This window comes from Chiloscyllium punctatum, chromosome 41 (assembly GCF_047496795.1).
Source record: "Chiloscyllium punctatum isolate Juve2018m chromosome 41, sChiPun1.3, whole genome shotgun sequence".
NCBI lineage: Eukaryota > Metazoa > Chordata > Chondrichthyes > Orectolobiformes > Hemiscylliidae > Chiloscyllium > Chiloscyllium punctatum.
In genome coordinates, this window is record NC_092779.1 from 44,029,096 (window position 1) to 44,048,915 (window position 19,820).

At 40.8% G+C, this 19,820-nt stretch overlaps 1 protein-coding gene across 1 annotated transcript in view; it reads right to left on the bottom strand.

The window, feature by feature from the left end:
- Nucleotides 1-19,820, bottom strand: part of gmpr (guanosine monophosphate reductase) — a 105,802-nt gene that overhangs the window by 82,621 nt on the left and 3,361 nt on the right. The window lies entirely within an intron of this gene.

A 19,820-nucleotide genomic window follows, 5' to 3' on the forward strand; every position in this document is an offset into this window, starting at 1 on the left:
CTTTAAAAGTTTTCAGACTTCTAGTTTCCTGCCAATCTTGGCCACTTTGTATGCCTTCTCTTTCAATTTGATAGCCTCCCTTATTTCCTGAGGCACTCATAGCAGATTACCCCTTTTCCTACAGTCTTTCCTTTTCACTGGAATATACTTTTGCTAAGTACTTTGAAAAATTGCTTTGAAAATTGCTCATCAACTGTCCCACCAAAAACTGTTTCCTGTCTACTTTAGCCAAATCCTCCCTCATCTGATTGTAGTCTCCCTTGTTTAAGCACAGGGGCCAGTATTGGATTTTGTCTCCACACTCTCCATCTGTATTCTAAGTTCAACCATACTATGATCGCTCCTTCCAAGAGGATCCCTAACTATGAGGTCATTAATTATTCCTGCCTCATTACACAGGACCAGATCTAGGATAGCTTGCTCCCTTATCGCTTCCATTACATTGTGTTCAAGAAACTATTACGTTTACTGCCTTTGTTGCCTTATTAACATGCTTTGCTCGAGAAACTGATGTAACTGCATATGTAATAATCAAAAATGATATCATATGTTAGCCTTTATATGCCAAGGATTAGAATATAAGGGGCAGAAATAATACTTCAGTTATAAAGCCATTATTAGACAAACCTGGACTACTGTGAGCAGTTTCAGATGCTACATCTTAGGTGGAATGTACTGACCTTGGAGAGATTGAGGTTTGTCATGGTGATTCATAGGCTAAATTACAAAGTGAAATTATATAAACTAGAGCTACTTCCCTTGTATTTAGAAGGCCAAGGACTGATATCATTGAAGTTTTCTACATTAAGAGGATTAGATAGGGTTGACAGAAAGAACCTAAGAACTGGGAGCACAGATTAAAATTTACTGCCAGACCTTGCCAAAGTGAAACTAAGAAACATGCAAAAGGTGGCAGAAGTTTGAAAAACCTTCTGCAAATTGCAGCTGATAACAGTCCAATTGTTAAATAAACAGATTGTTAGACATCCATAAACAAAAGAGATATTAAGGTTTTGGACGGCAAAGTATATTGGCTAAGTTTTGAAATCTGATTCCAGAACAGAATATTTGTGTGAACGTGTAGCTTTAAAAAATCTTAAGATTGACATGGTCAGTTTTGTTACCAGATATATTTAGTTATTAGAACAAAACTAAGTACACATAAATAGAAACTTTTGCAGGTCCTCTGTCCAATCTATAAACCAAGAATTTTCAGTTACCTCAAATGTCTATTGGTCTATCCTAAATATTTCTATACCATAGGAACATTGGCCATTATACTGGTCACATTTTGGTGATCTCATCTTAATTCCAGCATAAATGAAGAAAAATAAATTAGATTTTGTGCATAACGCATAGCTAATATGGCTGCACCCGTTTTACACCATCTCCTTCTGCCTCCCCATCTCATCCATTCCATACGGTCAATTTGGATCCCAGCTAGGACTTCGGACAAGAACCAAGGCAGCTTTCCACGTGGATAGAATTTATTAACTATGCAGGGTTTTCTTTGGTTTTGGAGGCCCTAGGAATCAGAAGACCGTCGGTTAAGTTGGAGCCAGAACTTATCGGTCGACTCGAAGCTGCATGGGAGAAGGTGTGGGACCCATGCATTGTGTCCACCTCCAGCTCAGAGGCTGCAGACACAAGGGGGCAGGGCAAGGGATGTAGCAGACGTGGGAGCCAGAGTACCATGATGGCACAAAAGGAGCACAGTGCCAGGACCCTGGTGACAATGTGGGACGGCAGTGACAGGGGGAGCAGAGAGGGTGAAGTCTACGAGGAGGAAAACAGGAACTGCTGAAGCGGTTTCAGTAGTATCGATTCAATACCAATTTATGCAACATTTTATAATTTATACAGTAATTAATGCTGTAATCCAAGATGGCGCCTGAATGTGTGACATTATACATTTTTCACTATCTAGGTACAAGTGACAATTTTTCGAATCAACCTGTTCAGCTATATTATTACACACGTCTGGAGCAGGTGGGACTTGAACGCAGACTTTCCAGTCCAGGTGTAGTGACACTACCACTGCATCACAAGAAGGCTTTGAGTCATGTAACATATCAATCTAAATCTAATTGCCATATCTATGAAGTGCAAGAATTTTATTTTCCACTTATCCCATACTTTCAAATCTTTTGCTACAACTTTGTTAAAGTCTCATGCTCATGGAAGACTCACCATATGCGGTGATATTGTCCTATATATCTTACACATATCACGTATCTCTTCAATAGATTTAATACTGATCAGTCCTTACTCCTGCACCCTTTAATAAGATTTTTAATTTGTGAGAAATTGGATGGTTTCCTTCAAATTCCAATCTCCTGATGCCAAGTAGAAAAGATAGGTCTTGTTAAAAGGAATATATAATGCTCAATGGTTAGCACTGCTGCCTCACAGCGCCATAGACCCGGGTTCAATTCCCGCCTCAGGGCACTGTCTACGTGGAGTTTGCTCATTCTCCCTGTGTTTGCGTGGGTTTCCTCCAGGTGCTCCGGTTTCCTCCCACAGTCCAAAAACGTGCAGGTTAGGTGAATTGGCCATGCTAAATTGCCTATAGTGTTAGGTGAAGGGGTAAATGTAGGGGAATGGGTCTGGGTGGGTTGCTCTTCGGAGGGTCAGTGTGGAACTTGTTGGGCCAAAGGGCCTGTTTCCACACTAAGTAAATCTAAAAAAAAATGTCCAGATTGCGTAAATTGTAAATCCACAGACTTCCCAAAAGCAATACCTTGTCTTGTTTCATCTCCAATTTCATCCGAACCTTCTTCATAGAGGCCCGGCTCAATGATAAGGGAATTTCACTTAACACCATCTCTACGTAAATAAAGCTATTTTACTAAGGAATCACCATTCATTTCAGTGATTTTAGTCACCTGAACCAGGTGGAACTCTCAAATTTCTTATCCTTACTTTGGACCTTATTATTTTAAGAATCTAGGCAACATTATAATCAATGCACTCCACACACCGTGGACACTGTCCAAAACAGCAAAATTGAATGAACTGAATTGGACAAAGCATTAAATTACGAATCTCCAATAGAATTTTGGATTCAATAGACTATAGGCAAGATGACAATTACATATTCTGCAGAATATCAATCCCGATTTCTAAATTTATCAAAGTCTGACCATATTTCATATGCATTTAATAAGTCATCTTTTCTGTAAACTTTCTCCATAAATAGTTCTCCATAGTTTGCCCAAACCTTCCTCAATGTTCAATTGTTGACCTTCTAGTTCAGAATACTTTACACCTGATTTCACTTCTTGGAGGAAGCAACAGTGCTAGGTCTATGCCTTCCTTTTTTTGGTAAAGGTGTAATCTGTGTCCATATACTGGATCTGCTTCATTTGTCCAATGATTGTCTTGAGAAGCTGAACCTTACATCAGTGGAATATATGCCAATACCTCATTTCAGCAATGCTTCTCCAGAGTAATTCCAATTACAATCTTCTGTCTGAAAAGAGCTCTTAGTTTCCAGTCTTAACCTTTAGGCAATCATCCTTTACTGTCGGTGTCAATCTAGTCCAAGCTGTTGAGATTTGATATTACACATCTCTGGAGTAGGTGGGACCTGAATTGAGGCCGCCTGGCTCAATGGTAGGGACACTACAGGTGTGCCATGAAAGTCACATGTTCCCATAGAATGTATAAATTCTAATTTCTTTATCTTAGGCCCAAAACGCTTAGAGTCACACTTCTCACACTGGACTGAACCTGAAAGGTTTGACTCCTTTAGTCTCCAATTTTCATCTCCTTTTAAATGTTTCTGTTGTCTCGTACATTGAGTGCTTAGTTTAATGGCCTCAGCAACACTGTAAAACTCTGGTAATAATTGGCTTTCAACTGCTGGAGCTTTAATTTTAGCAAAGTCACTTCTGTGAAACTTTGTGAAACTCCAAAAGACATTTAGTAAGTTATAATCATGGGCCCAGTCTTCACATTAATTGCTTCCCCAAAACAATCAGGTTCATTAAATACGACCTGTTCTATGCAAATCCATGTTGGCTCTTTTAATCCATTCAAATTTCTTTAGGCATATGTTACAGTGTCCTGAATCATTATATTTCTAATAGCTCCACTGTAACTGATGTTGGTTTAGCTGTTCTATAACTTCTTGTTTTCCTTCCTCATAGCTTTTTTTATACGTCAACAATTTTTAAATTTAAGCAGACAATTTAAGCAACAAAGCTTCGGAAGATTCTGGCGAAGGCATCTGTAATTACTTTGTATTACCTTTCAAGAAGGGTCATGAAGCTGTAATGTTTAATATCAGCAGGTATATTATTAAGGAAGGGTTCACTTTGCAGGCAGCAAGGTTAGACTAAAATGGCCAATGTAATCATGACATTTTTAGATTAGATTAGATTACATTAGATTCCCTAGAGTGTGAAAAAAGGCCCTTTGGCCCAATAAGTCCACACCGACCCTCCAAAGGAGTAACCAACACTTCGGGCAATTTAGCATTGCCAATTCACCTGACATGCACATCTTTGGACTGTGGGAGGAAATCGGAGCACCTGGATAAAACCCACGCATCATGTTATCAGACTCAAAGTGACAGTTCACCATACTTTCCACATACACAATATCCCTCCCAATTTATAATCAAAGGTTTGGGGAAAGAAAACATTCACAATATTCCCATTGGCTGTCTTTGCAACTCAAACATCTATTTATTTTTCTCATTGGCTTTGACTTTTGGTTTTAGATACACCAGGAACATCATCGAACATTGTGAGCACATCTGAACAGTCAGTCATCTCTGCAAAAGACAATGTTGTGGTATTTTTCACGAATGTACTGCCTACCTCAAATGCTCCAATTACTGTACTGCCCTCAAGCATATCCAGATCATATCTGGCACAATTATTTATGGCTGTTCACTTAATGCTATCTCTGGCACAATTGTTCTGTTTGCCAAGAGTTGATCTGCATGTCTTCTCCATACACTGTACAGATGAGAGATAATGTTCTTTGACACTGTTCCAGTATGTGTTGCAATGATGGCTGGTACTCACTTCTCACCTGTGGTAATTCCTCGCTAAAATTTCTTGACGTTTTTGGACAACAGTGCTTTTGGCCTTCTTCTCTCATTGGTAACAATGTCTGTGTTAAGGGTGGTTTTAACAAATTAAATGCCATGTGAAACTGACGCTTTACCATGAGCAATGCTGGAAAACATTGAGTTGTCATATAGTTGCATTTTGATATATTAATAAAAATTGGCGCAGGCTTTTGGACAGTGATCCTTGTTGAGTTCCCCTTAAGCAATGTTTGTCTGAACAACCCTTTCTGCTAAATCATTTATGGCTGGACAACAAGTTGAATGGATATATTGAAGTCTGTTCTGTTTTAGCTAGTCTGTAAGCTCATGTGTTATGAACAATGTACTGTTATCACTATCAAGTTGTTCCAGATAACTAAACCTCTCCTCCAATCTTTCAAAGATTTTCTCTGAAGATGTCATCTTCATGATGACAACTTCAAGCCAATCAGCCACTATGAGAAACATTCGATCTTCAAAAGGTACTGAATATGAATTCTTTGCTAGCGCCTTTCTGACCATTCCCAAGGGGGTAATGGTACTAATGCAGGGAAGGTTGTGCAATGCTTGTACAAGCTGCTCAGTATTCCCATATAAATTGGATTACCAATACTTAACTGTATAAGTGTGAGCTTACAGCAACAACACCAACCTCTGAATATGGCTTACTGCAAGAGGAGGTATCCCTCTATGAGGCTCAAATATTGTGATAAATGGTCCACAGTGTTACTAAGGTGAATTTCCAGCTGTACAGGTATTGGTGGAATCATCTAATGCCAAAAATGATTCATAGATCTTCTTCCTCTACTGTGCATAATTCATTTCTGCATTGTTTAACAATATTGATGCAAAAGCTACTGGTTTCTCTTCACCATTGGGTAATGTGTAAAAAAACAACTGCTCTCACTTTGCGTGGTGATGCATCACATGCCAATTTAAAAGTTGCTTTGAGTCAAAATAAATCAGGATATCTGACTTTAATGAAGCCTCTTTGGCTTGTATAAAGTTTCCTTCACAATATTCTTCTCATTTCCACTTTTTTATTGCAATAAATTGTGCAACAGCTTGAGGATGGTTGCAAGATTTGGGACAATCCTGCCCCAGTAATTTAGTCTTTCTTCACTCTTAGGCGATAATCTTCCAAGTCTCTGCAAAGTAGCACGCAAGATGCTTTTTTTCAGTTCTCCACATGATTAAGATTACATCTTGGTAACAATGGACTTCTTTCAATCCACTTAAAATCAGATCTGCATCACATTGGAAAAACACAGATGCAGATGCGATTCCAAATGAAGTGCATTGTATTTGAACAGTCCTTCATGTTTTACAATCATTAACTATTTCTGTGATTCAGGATTTACGTTCATCTGGGAATAGGCTTGACTAAAGCCAATTTTACTGAAAAGTTGATTTCCAGCTAATCCAGCAAATTGGTTATCAATTAAAGGCAAATATTACTGCTCCACACACAGTACTATGTTGACAATGACCTTAAAATCACCGCAGATATGTACGGATCCATCTTTCTTCATCACGAGTATGAGAGGCATAACCCAATCACTCACATTTATAAGTTCAAGGAGTTCCATCTTGACCAGCCTCTGTAATTCTGCCTCAGCCTTTGATATGATTGTATAAAGGTACTGATCTAGCCTTGCTACATTTTATTTGATTCTCAGCCTTTAGTTTCAATTTGTCAGACATCTTTTCTATGCTCCCAATGTAAACATTTATTTAGAATTTCCGATAGATCAGCTTTAGAATCTGAGAAGCTATTTACTTCTGCCCAGTTGATTTTGGTTTTCCCCAACTATATTTTTCCAAAATATGCTAGAAAATTTCCTTCTGTAACATGAAAGGAAAAATCTTAAGACTGACTGCATAACTGAACATTCACATGAATACAACCCCTTAAAGGCACCAATTTTCCATTGTATGTTCCATAGTACAATTTTTGACAGTTGCAGCATAACGTGACTCAGCTACTCCTGACACATACTTTCAGTTATTAATTAAACTACTGCTTCGATGTCCACCTCCATTCTTACTGATTTGTTATACTGTACTAGAGTGATCCAGCATCAATTGGTGTTGCCAGCAATGGTCAGTTTGTTTAATAACAGCCCCTCTTCCGACAGAGTTTGGACTTTTCTCATACCCTTTTGATACTGTGTAGATTTTCTTCCTACTCTTTAATTTCGGTATTTTAGTTGTACATACTTTGTGTTTCTTCCTCAAACATCCAATTCAATGTGTCCCTTTTGCCACAGTTTCTGATACAGCTTCTTTGAACCAGCAATTTGCTGCAGAATGATCGCTTTTTCACACTGGTGGCAGTTTGATTGTGTCTTGGAGCTCAGCTTTCAGGTGCTATTTTGTGAACTCTCATACTCTAGCTTAGCTTCTTTGGCTGCTAGTTCCCCAGACACTGCTCCTTCCAGTGCTTCAAGTCTAGATTCCTTTCCATCAATAATCTTTTTTAGATTGCTTTACTTCTTTAACCACACATCAGTCTATCTCAGATAGCACCATTTATGTTGGCTCTGAATTTGCAAAGTTCTGCTACCTTCTTTAAAATTGCTCTGAATGGGAGGTAGATACACCATCATGCTGGTTCTGTTAGTACAGGACATTCAACAATTTCCAATGGCTTTGGTGAAAAATGGTTCTGTAGGATTCCGACTAGAGTCCAAGAGTCATACAGCATAGAAACAGACACTTCAGTCCAACTAGTCCATGCTGACCATGTTCCCAAACTAAACTAGTCCCATTTGCCTGAACTGATCCCATACCCCTCCGACCCTTTCCTATTCATGTACTTATCCAAATGTCTTGAATATTCTAACTGTACCTGCATCCACCACTTCTGGTAGTTCATTCCACACACGAATCACTGTATAAAAAAAGTTGCCCCCATGTCTTTTTTAAAACTTTCTTCTCACCTTAAAAATATGCCTTAATTTTGAACTTCCTGACCCTAGGAAAAATACTCTTGTGATTCACCTTACTATACCCATCATGATTTTATAAACCTTTATAAGGTCACAGGGTTGGAGCAGATTGTAGAGGATAATGGCAGGTAGGACCATGGAAAGATTTGAAATGTTACATAAACATAAGGATATTACAAAATGCTCCATTAAATTCACATTTCCCAATGTAAAGGATTAGAATTCCTTTGTCTAGAAAATAATAGGACCAAGAGTAATAACAGTGGCATAACTCCACTAATTAACTAAACTCCACACCTGCAGCTCTTGTGTATCACTACGGTAGGGGATAGGACTTGGTGATAGTAGCATGGGGTTTGTCAGTCAGATGGAGGGGGATGTGTCAGATCTTGTGACACAGATGTCAGATCTCATGACACAGATGTCAGATCTCAGAGAAGGAATGTCTAGTCCTTGGGCATAGTTGTCAGGCTCTGTGAGCTGTCAGATCATGGTACAGGTTGGTATGAGTGATTGGGGGAAGGTGTCTTTGGGGTTGTGTTAAGCAAGTAAGAGGTCAATTTAATAGTTAATCAGGAGTTCAGCATTGCATAACATTTCATGAGTAATTATTTTACTTAATTTTATTTTAATTCCCAGAAGATTGAATTTGATGGGTACTTCCTTTAGAGTGGTTAAAGTGTGGATTCTGCATGATGCCCATGTGCAATTCCAATTTATACTAGCATAATGACTATTTGGTCAGTGTAATCAGCCGAGTTGGTTTTGGAGCTGTGCCTTTAACTTGGGAGTAAAATGAAGGAGGTCAGGTGGCATGTTTTGAAATATATCTGACAACAGGCATGGGGGCTGTGGTTGTTAAAGATTAACCACAGGCCCAAAGAGTTTTGCTGCGAATATGACGATGGGTGTTCACACTTGGAGTCAATTGTAGTAGCACCTGTGTTTATAGTGGTAAGACTGATGTTCTCCAAAGTCATGGAAAAGTATTGAAAATATGCTATTGTAAATAGTAATTGTTTAAATGTTCAAGAAGAGAGAGAAATTAGGTCTGAAGGTTAGCTAGTCAGCATTGCTTCCTTGAATGAAGAAAATTTACAGAGATTTAAGAAAATACTACACTTTGAAAAACAATTTATATAAAATGCAATATAGTTTTGCACTTGGACCAGTACTCGCTCACACTTGGGCTGAATGCTAAGACCATTTCCTGAATAATGGGGAAAACCAATTATAGCACATAGCTTCAGTAAAAATGCAGTTAGAAAGAAAAATGAAGGAACAAGTTACCACCTTCTTCCGGATACAAAGCCTATGTGATTCACATTGCCATGAAGACAGGCTTTAAGAGGAAATGACTTTTAAGACTCTCCTGGAAACTCACAGATAAGTTAGTCTGCCAGGATGTGGTAGAGTAGCAGCAACTAGAAACCAAAAGTTTATTTTGGTTCACTGCCCAGAAATGTGAGTGGGAGCTCATGCTTGGATTGAAAATGTCAAACTTGAGAGGATTTGAAATGAGGCTGGAAAATCTGTCTAGTTTGTACTAGAGGATGAGTGTCCAGGGGGAAAAAATACTCACTGCAATGGTTCTAGAATTAGAAGTTAGCAAGCTAGGTAAGGAATGGAAAAGTGTAAACCCTTGGGAGCTAAGAAACATTTGATCCAGCAAAATCTGTGCAATGGAATTTTTGGTTGTGTTAAAATTGAAAAGGGAAAGTTCTGTTCTGTGGTTTGAAATAAGTTGGTGACAAAAATAGTATTTTGTCAATAGTTTTTTAGTCTATTCCAGTGAAAAGCTTGAAACATGAAATGTTGTCCTCTTTTCAGCTCACAACTCTAGAGGTTCTAATTTATTTTTCAGTTATTGGTCTCTACGAGCATCATAACAATTGGTTTGAACACTTAAGAACTTTTTATTTAAAAAGTTATTTTTGTGGGCGGCACGGTGGCACAGTGGTTAGCACTGCTGCCTCACAGCGCCTGAGACCCGGGTTCAATTCCCACCTCAGGCGACTGACTGTGTGAAGTTTGCACATTCTCCCAGTGTCTGCGTGGGTTTCCTCCGGGTGCTCCGGTTTCCTCCCACAGTCCAAAGATGTGCAGGTCAGGTGGATTGGCCATGCTTAATTGCCCGTAGTGTTAGGTAAGGGGTAGATGTAGGGGTATGGGTGGGTTGCGCTTCGGCGGGGCGGTGTGGACTTGTTGGGCCGAAGGGCCTGTTTCCACACTGTAAGTAATCTAATCTAATCTAGTCAGTCTGTTCAGACATGCTGTGATGTACATCCAAGGTATGTGGGACTTGAACCCAGGCAATCTGACCGACAGCTAGAGACATTACCACTACACCACAAGCCCCTTTAAGATTAATGTTTTCTGATCGGGGTTAGGCACCCAGCACAAAGCACACTGAAATTCTAATTGCTGCAAAACTACAGCCCTTTGTGTGTAATAAGCTTTGATTTTGTTGTTAAAAGTATATTGGCAGCCTCTCATGTTCAGTGACTACCAGAGTAAAACTTACATCTGTCAAGCCAGGTGTCACTCTGGGATCTGACTTGTTCAGTACACCATCAACAGGTATCATAAGAAAATGTCATCGGACTTGATGCTCTATCCCTCAACATCAAAATATTAGTTGATTACTGTTTGTGAAATCTTAATACTGCACAATTGGTTGCTCCATTTTTCTGCATTACAAAAAAAATTGTAAATAATTCAAAATTAATTAGCTGTGAAACATCCTGAAACTGTGAAGGGAATTATACATAAATCAGAAAAAATGCATTTGTATGTCTCACACCTAACAAAAACATGGGTAACGTGACATGCTATCAAGTCTCCCTGTTCACAGGGATTTGAAACTTAAATTTCCTTGAGATCTCTGAGCCTAAAGGAACAAATGTATGAGGTGAGGGAAGCCATTAGCGTCCCTCCTGATTACACTTGCAAGAAGTGCACCCATCTCCAGCTCCTCCAAGACCGTGTTAGGGAACTGGAGCTGGAGTTGGATGAACTGCGGATCATTCGGGAGGCAGAGGTGGTCATAGATCAGAGCTTTAGGGAAGTAGTTACTCCAAAAGTTATAGAGAGATGGGTGACAGTGAGGGGGAGTGGGAGGAAGCAGCCAGTGCAGGGACCCCCTGCGGTCATTCCCCTCAAGAACAAGTATACCGTTTTGGATACTTGTGGGGGGGATGACTTACCAGGGGTAAGCATCGAGGTTCAGGCCTCTGGCACGGAGCCTGTCCCCGTTGCTCAGAAGGGAAGGGTGGAGAAAGATAGAGCAATAGTTATTGGGGACTCAATAGTGAGGGGCACAGATAGGCGGTTTTGTGGGGGCGACAGAGACTCACGATTGGTATGTTGCCTCCCAGGTGCAAGGGTACGTGATGTCTCTGATCATGTTTTCCAGGTCCTTAAGGGGGAGGGGGAGCAGCCCCAGATCGTGGTCCACGTTGGCACCAATGACATAGGTAGGAAGAGGGGTGAGGATGTTAGACAGGCTTTCAGGGAGCTAGGTTGGAAGCTCAGAGCTAGAAAGAACAGAGTTGTTGTCTCTGGTTTGTTACCCGTGCCACGTGATAGAGAGTTAAGGAATAGGGAGAGAGAAGAGTTAAATGCGTGGCTACAGGGATGGTGCAGGAGGGAGGGATTCCGGTTTCTGGACAACTGGGGTTCTTTCTGGGAAGGTGGGACCTCTATAAACAGGATGGTCTACACCTGAACCTGAGGGGCACCAGTATCCTTGGGGGGGGGAGGTTTGCTAATGCGCTTTGGGAGGGTTTAAACTAACTCTGCAGGGGCATGGGAACCTGGACTGTAGCTTTAGGGTACAGGACCTTGAGTGTAGGGAGGTTAGGAACATGGCATCGATCTCGAAGGAGGGTGCCTGTAAACAGGAAGGTGGCTTGAAGTGTGTATACTTCAATGCCAGAAGTATAAGAAATAAGGTAGGTGAGCCTGCAGCATGGGTTGGTACCTGGGACTTCGATGTTGTGGCCATTACAGAGACGTGGGTAGAACAGGGACAGGAATGGCTGTTGCAGGTTCCAGGGTTTAAATGTTTTAGTAGGGTCAGAGATGGGGGTAAAAGAGGGGGAGGTGTGGCATTGCTTGTCAAGGATAGTATTACAGCAGTAGAAAGGGTGATGGAGGAAGACTTGCCATCTGAAGTAGTTTGGATGGAGGTTAGAAATAGGAAAGGTGAGGTCACCCTGTTAGGAGTTTTCTACAGGCCTCCTAATAGTCCGAGAGAAGTAGAGGAAAGTATTGCGAGGATGATTCAGGAGAAGAGTGAAAGAAGCAGGGTGGTTGTTATGGGGGACTTTAACTTCCCAGATATTAACTGGGAAAGCTATAGCTTGAGTTCGTTAGATGGGTCGGTATTTGTCCAATGTGTGCAGGAGGGTTTCCTGACAATATGTAGACAGGCCAACAAGAGGTGAGGTTATACTGGATTTGGTTCTAGGTAATGAACCAGGCCAGGTGTTAGACTTGGAGGTCGGTGAGCACTTCGGGGGCAGTGACCACAACTCGGTGACTTTTACTCTAGTGATGGAGAGGGATAAGTGTGCACTGCAGGGCAACAGTTATAGCTGGGGGCAGGGAAATTATGATGCGGTGAAGCACGACTTAGGATGCGTGGATTGGAAAAATAGGCTTCAAGGGAAGAACACAAATGATATGTGGAGATTGTTCAAGGAACAGCTAATGGGTGTCCTTGATAAGTATGTACCAGTCAGGCAGGGAGTAAAGGGTCTTGTGAGGGAGCCGTGGTTTAATAAGGAATTGGAATCCCTTGTGAAAGGGAAGAGGGCGGCCTATGTAAAGATGAGGCGTGAAGGTTCAGTTGGGGCGATTGAGAGTTATAAGGTAGCCAGGAAGGATCTAAAGAGAGAGCTAAGAGCAGCGAGAAGGGGACATGAAAAGTCCTTAGTTGGTAGGATTAGGGAAAACCCAAAGGCTTTCTATAGCTATGTCAGGAATAAAAGGATGACTAGGGTAGGAATAGGTCCAGTCAAGGATAGTAGTGGGAAGTTGTGCGTGGAGGTGGAGGAGATTGGTGAGACACTAAATCAATACTTTTCGTAAGTATTCACTCAGGAACAGGACACTGTTGCTGATGTGAATATTGAGTCACAAGTGATTAGAATGGATGGCCTTGTGGTACGTAGGGAAGAGGTCTGGGGAATACTGGAAAGGATGAAAATAGATAAGTCCCCTGGGCCTGATGGCACTTATCCTAGGATCCTCTGGGAAGCTAGGGAGGAGATAGCGGAGCCATTGGCCTTGATTTTTATGTCGTCGTTGTCTACGGGAATAGTGCCAGAAGACTGGAGGATAGCGAATGTGGTTCCCTTGTTCAAGAAGGGGAGTAGAGATAACCCTAGTAACTATAGGCCGGTGAGTCTCACTTCTGTTGTGGGCAAAGTCTTAGAGAGAATTGTAAGGGATAGGATTTATGAACATTTGGATAGGAATAATGTGATCAAGGATAGTCAGCATGGTTTTGTGAAGGGCAGGTCGTGCCTCACAAACCTTATTGAATTCTTTAATAGGGGGACCAAAGAAGTGGACGAGGGTAAAGCAGTAGATGTGGTGGATATGGATTTTAGCAAGGCGTTCGATAAGGTACCCCATGGCAGGCTAATGCAAAATCTACGGAGGTATGGCATTGAGGGCACATTAGAGGTTTGAATTAGGAATTGGCTGGCTGGAAGGAGACAGAGGGTAGTAGTTGATGGTATAGGTTCATCTTGGAGTGCAGTTACTAGCGGTGTTCCACAAGGATCTGTTTTGGGACCATTGGTGTTTGTCATTTTTATAAATGACCTGGAGGAGGGGCTTGAAGGCTGGGTGAGCAAGTTTGCGGATGACACGAAAGTCGGTGGAGTTGTGGACAGCGAAGAAGGATGTGGCAGGTTACAGCAGGATATAGATAAGTTGCAGAACTGGGCAGTAAGGTGGCAAATGGAATTCAATGTAGCTAAGTGTGAAGTCATTCACTTTGGTAGGAGTAACAAGATGATGGATTACTGGGCTAATGGTAGACTACTTGGTAGTGTGGATGAGCAGAGGGATCTTGGTGTCCATGTACACAGATCTTTGAAAGTTGCCACCCAGGTAAATAGTGCTGTGAAGAAGGCATATGGTGTACTGGGCTTTATTGGTAGAGGAATTGAGTTCCGGAGTCCTGAGATTACGTTGCAGTTGTATAAGACTCTGGTGCGGCCTCATCTGGAGTATTGTGTGCAGTTTTGGTCGCCATACTATAGGAAGGATGTGGAGGCATTGGAACGAGTGCAGAGGAGGTTTACCAGAATGTTGCCTGGCATGGTAGGAAGATCGTATGAGGAAAGGCTGAGGCACTTGGGGCTTTTCTCATTGGAGAAAAGAAGGTTTAGGGGAGATTTGATAGAGGTGTACAAGATGATTAGGGGTTTGGATAGGGTTGACAGTGAGAATCTTTTTCCGGTAATGAAGTCAGCTGTTACTAGGGGACACAGCTTTAAATTAAGGGGTGGTAGGTATAGGACAGATGTTAGGGGTAGATCTTTTACTCAGCGGGTTGAGAGTTCATGGAATGCCCTGCCAGTAGCAGTGGTGGACTCTCCCTCTTTATGGTCATTTAAGCGGGCATTGGTCAAGCATATGGAGGTTATTGGGCTAGTGTAGGTTAGGTAGGCTTCGGTCGGCGCAACATCGAGGGCCGAAGGGCCTGTACTGCGCTGTATTTTTCTATTTTCTATGTTCTAAATCCATGATGGGTAAACTGATTAATTTGAGTGACTGAAAGAAACAATAATGTTTCATAGCCAAGAGGTTATTTTCATTGGATGCCCAAGTTGCCCAACCTAAGTTGCAAATCAGAGGCTCATTAATTATTCTGCACATTTACAACTGCACAGCCCTGACTAATGATTAGATTAAATATTGTTAAACCAAGTGTCTATCTGAAATAGGGAAATACTGAAAGGTCAGTCAGATTCAGAAAGGGAGAAGAGAAAATAAAGTTGATAAAGGATACATTATTTGTTTTGACCCACACTGCTATTTAGTTCAGTTTAGATCATATTCCTGTTCTTTCTTCACATCAGGTCTCAGTTATAAATACAACATCATAATTCCAGTGACTATTTGTACCTACAGTTCACCATTCATATTTACCATACTTGATGCATTTGCATACATGGAGAGTAAATCTAATTTTGACATCATTACATTGTCTCAGACTCTGTCCCCACCAAATAGTCTAGTGATATCTACCTCTCTCGATTATCATTCACCTTAGTTTACCTCCCCAATATTACCGACTGGTTCCAATACTTCTGGCAAGTTAGTCTAAACGCATACCTTGCAAAAGCAATTTCCCTGACGCTGATCCCAATTTTATTCAGGTGCAACCCTCTGACCTAATTGTAAATGTCCCATCTTCCCCAAAGCCAGTCTTAATGTTTCAAAGCTCTTCCTATTGTATCATCCCTCTAGCCATACATTCATCAGCCCTATATCTATATTCACACGCAGTGCAAGGACTAATCTAAAGATTGAAAAATGTGTTGCTGGAAAAGCGCAGGTCAGGCAGCATCCCAGGAGCAGCAGAATCGACGTTTCAGGCATAAGCCCTTCTTCAGAAAAGACCCTCCTCATTCCTGAAGAAGAGCTTATGCCCGAAACGTTGATTCTCCTGCTCCTGGGATGCTGCCTGACCTGCTGCACTTTTCCAGCAACACAATTTTCAGCTCTGATCTCCAGCATCTGCAGTCCTCATTTTCTCCTAATTTAAAGATTGCTGCCTTTGAGATTTGCTACCTGTTTGATAGTTTTTTTTTCCTAGCTCCCTACACTCAGCCTATAGAATCTCATCCCTGCTTTCTGCTATGTCATGACATATACAATGACCACAACTACTGCCTCTTCACCCTCCGCCTCTTACATGACCCTATAACCAGGGAAACAACACACTATTCTGGATCATGACTGAGTACACTATTTCGAAAAAAATGGGAGATAGCATTTTCTAAAAGCGGCAGGAAGTATATTGCTGTTGCTTTGGCCTCACTCTGAGTTTGCGTGCAAAACAATCTTGATCACCTCTCAACAACTCCTTCTACCAACCCTGTTTGAATGCATGTTCCTGCAGTCTCTGGGTGCTAATGAGAGATTAGTGCAAAAATAATTCATCACAGGGCTTGTTCATTACTCTGGTGTTGGTCAGATCTATGAACCAACAGCCTTTGTCATTTATGCCACAGCTCTTTTCTGTATGATTCTCACATAATTGTTTTGGTTAAAAGTTAAAAATCACAACTTTGGGTTATAGTCCAACAAGTTTATTTGGAATTACTAGCTTTCAGAGTGCTGCTCCTTCATCAGGTAGCTGTAGAGCAGGATCATAAAGCACAGAATTTATAGCAAAAGATTACCGTGTCATACAACTGAAATGATATGTTGAACAAACCTAAATTGCTGTTAAGTCTTTCATCTTTCAGAATGGGTTGCAGGTTTCGCTTCATTAATATGTAAATTCCAGAACTTCTACTGAAGCTTGAAAGGTTTCAGAAAGGACTTACAAGGATGTTGCCAGGATTGGAGGATTTGAGCTACAGAGAGAAGTTGAATAGGCTAGAGCTGTTTTCCCTGGAGCGGAGGCTGAGGGGTGACCTTATAGAGGTCTATAAAATCATGAGGGGCATGGATAGGATAAATAGACAAAGTCTTTTCCCTGAGGTGGGGAAGTCCAGAACTAGAGGGCATAGGTTCAGGGCGAGAGGGGAAAGATATAAAAGGGACTTAAGGGGCAACGTTTTCATGCAGTGGGTGGTATGTGTATGGAATGAGCTGCCAGAGGAAGTGGAGGAGGCTGGTACAATTGCAACATTTAAAAGACATCTGGATGGGTATATGAATAGGAGGGATTTGGAGGGATATGGGCCAGGTGCTGGCAGGTGGGACTAGATTGGGTTGGGATATCTGGTCAGCATGGACGAGTGGGACCAAAGGATCTGTTTCCATGCTGTACATCTCTATGACTCTATAACACAGTGGTCGAGCAGAGGCTGATAGCCACGTTCAGTACCCATGCGGATGGCCTCAAATGGGACCTTGGGTGACCCCACTAGACTATATACACACACACCACACACCCCAACACCCTCTCATAGGCTCATACTCCATCACACTTCATGCACACACAAACACATACTCTCTCATGCATACACACACACACAGTCTCTTTCATGCATACACGTATAAGTCTATTGAGTGAATTTGCAATTGCAGAAGTGTACTTGCAGATACATTCTATTTTGCTCAAAGAGCACACAATCTGCAGGCAGTCAATCCACATAACATTTTTAAAATGTCTACTTTGGAAATAGAACCGGTCTGAATCAAGATTAGAATACAGACAACTTCAAACCTCACCTTTAATGCATTGCCTGAGCTGAGATGTCTCCGTTTTTTATAAAACCTTAAGTTATCTTGAGAATGTGACTCAAAAGAAGTTCTGGGATTTACATGTTAATCAACCAAAACCTGCAACCCATTCTAAAAGATAAAAGACTTAATAGCAATCTAGGTTTGTTCTATATATTGTTTCAGTTGCATGACATTGTAATGTTTTTGCTAGAAATTCTGTGCCTTATCATCCTGCTCTACAGCTACCTGAAGGAGCAGCAGCACACCAAAAGCTAGTGCCTCCAAAAGAACCTGTTGGACTAAACCTCGTGTTGTGTGATTTATAACTTTGTTGACCCAGTCAAACTCTGGCATCTCCACATCATAGTTGTTTTGGACTGAGTAGCTTTCCAGTGAATTGTCTCAAAATGTCTATGATTTAATCAAACACCAAAGGCCTGGTTTTTAAAATAGAAAATTTTAAAAACATTATTTCTGACTTCTGATGCAACACATATTGTTTAGGTTAATAAATTTATCGTTAACTTTATCAACTAGACAAATATTAGGCATTCAACCATAACTTCATCTCCCGTCCAATCTTCCCCTTCGTTGTCCCACCCAAGGTCTGGTTTGCCACTGATAAACGGTGACAACCCAGGCTGCAAGGAACTTATACCAAAGTAGTAATAATGGTCTTATTTATTTGGAAGTAAAGTTACTTTCCTCTTCCAAATTGAGAATCATTTTATTTTAATGTTGAAGGAATTGTTGTCATGATGAAAAGCATTTGGGAAGGGATGTCACTAGGAAGAAATGTACAACATTTTAGCTATGTTGTTACATGAAGAGAGTATTTCCAGTCAGAACAAAGCATTACCTGATGTAAAATAAACAAAATCTAAAATGGTGTCATTGTTTACAGTGTACAGTTTGAATCAAAACAGGAAACAACAGCATTCCATTTTTGCTGTCTTTAGAATGACACCTCAACTTCCATCTCAAAAAATGTGGAAACTTATAACACTGTTTAAAAAAGCACAGGGGACTTCCCCTAGTGTCTTACCAATATTTATTCTTCAATCAAATCAATGAAACCAATGTATCTAGTCTTTCACAGCTATACAGTTAGTTCTTCTATGATGCAATGGTTGCATTCTTGTGAAACCCCACATTATAGAAAAGTTATGCTTTAGAAGCAGCGCTTAAAGTGTAGATGCTGTAATCGCGTTACAGCCACCACACATTTTATAAGTTTGCGCTGTAGAAACACCTTCCCCAACTTGTCAATCGGGTTACAGCGGATTCACAGTGACAAAACGAGCACTATAACAGAACAACCTGTATGTGGAACCTTGGTGCACAAATTGCCTATCACAGTTCCTAAATTAAAACAGTTTGGTTCATGAGTACATCAACGATCATAAAGTGCTTTGGAATTACTTGAGGTTGTGAAAGGCATTACAGATATTCAATCTTTTCTGTGTTTTCAAAAAATAAAGAGGACCATGCACACCTGAGGTTGATGGTCTAACAGGCCTCAGTTGAAGAGTGTGGAACTGGAAAAGCACAGCAGGTCAGGCACCAACCAAGGAGCAGGAGAATCAAAGTTTCAGGCCTCATTCCTAACAAGGGGCTTATGCCCGAAATGTTGATTCTCCTGCTCCTCGGATACTGCCTGACCGGCTATACTTTTTCAGCACCACACTGTTCAACTTTGATCTCTGGTGATATTAGTGTTTTGGTTCTACGATGATCCTTTGGATAATTTTAGCTTGCTTGACAAAATGGAAAGCTCAGATGATCAATTTTAAAAGTGATACTTATAGGAGTTTCCTTTTTTCTGTCCAACAAAAGGCACATTATATTCCTCGTGATACATCAGATTGAAAGTTCTTCTTCAATTATAGACATCTGTGCATCCCAGAGTTTTCCATGAGCTCATCCTGCTCCCTCACTATAATAATTCCAAAGTGTGGCAAAAAACCCATTAACACAAACAATGTTTCTGCCACTTTTCCATTAAAACTACAATACTGACTAAAAATCAGTCATAGGAAATTAAATAGGTGCGATTAAACTTTCTTCCACCATTCGAATTTTTGGCTTAAGTCCATCTTGGACATTACATTTTTTTTTCACAATATGTGATCATTGCTGACTGGGCCAACATTTGTTACCCCTTCACAATTGTCCTTGAAGAGGTGGTAGTGAGCCACCTTCATTACATTTGGTATATATAAACCTACAGTCTTATGAGGAAGCAATTTCCAGTGTGTTAACCCAACCAAGCTGTCGATACGGTGAATACATCAAGTCAGGATGATGTGGATCATGATTGTTTACTTTGCTCATTGAAACAGTAAATTCACCTAGTGGATCTTAAAGCACTTTTTATTGTCTTT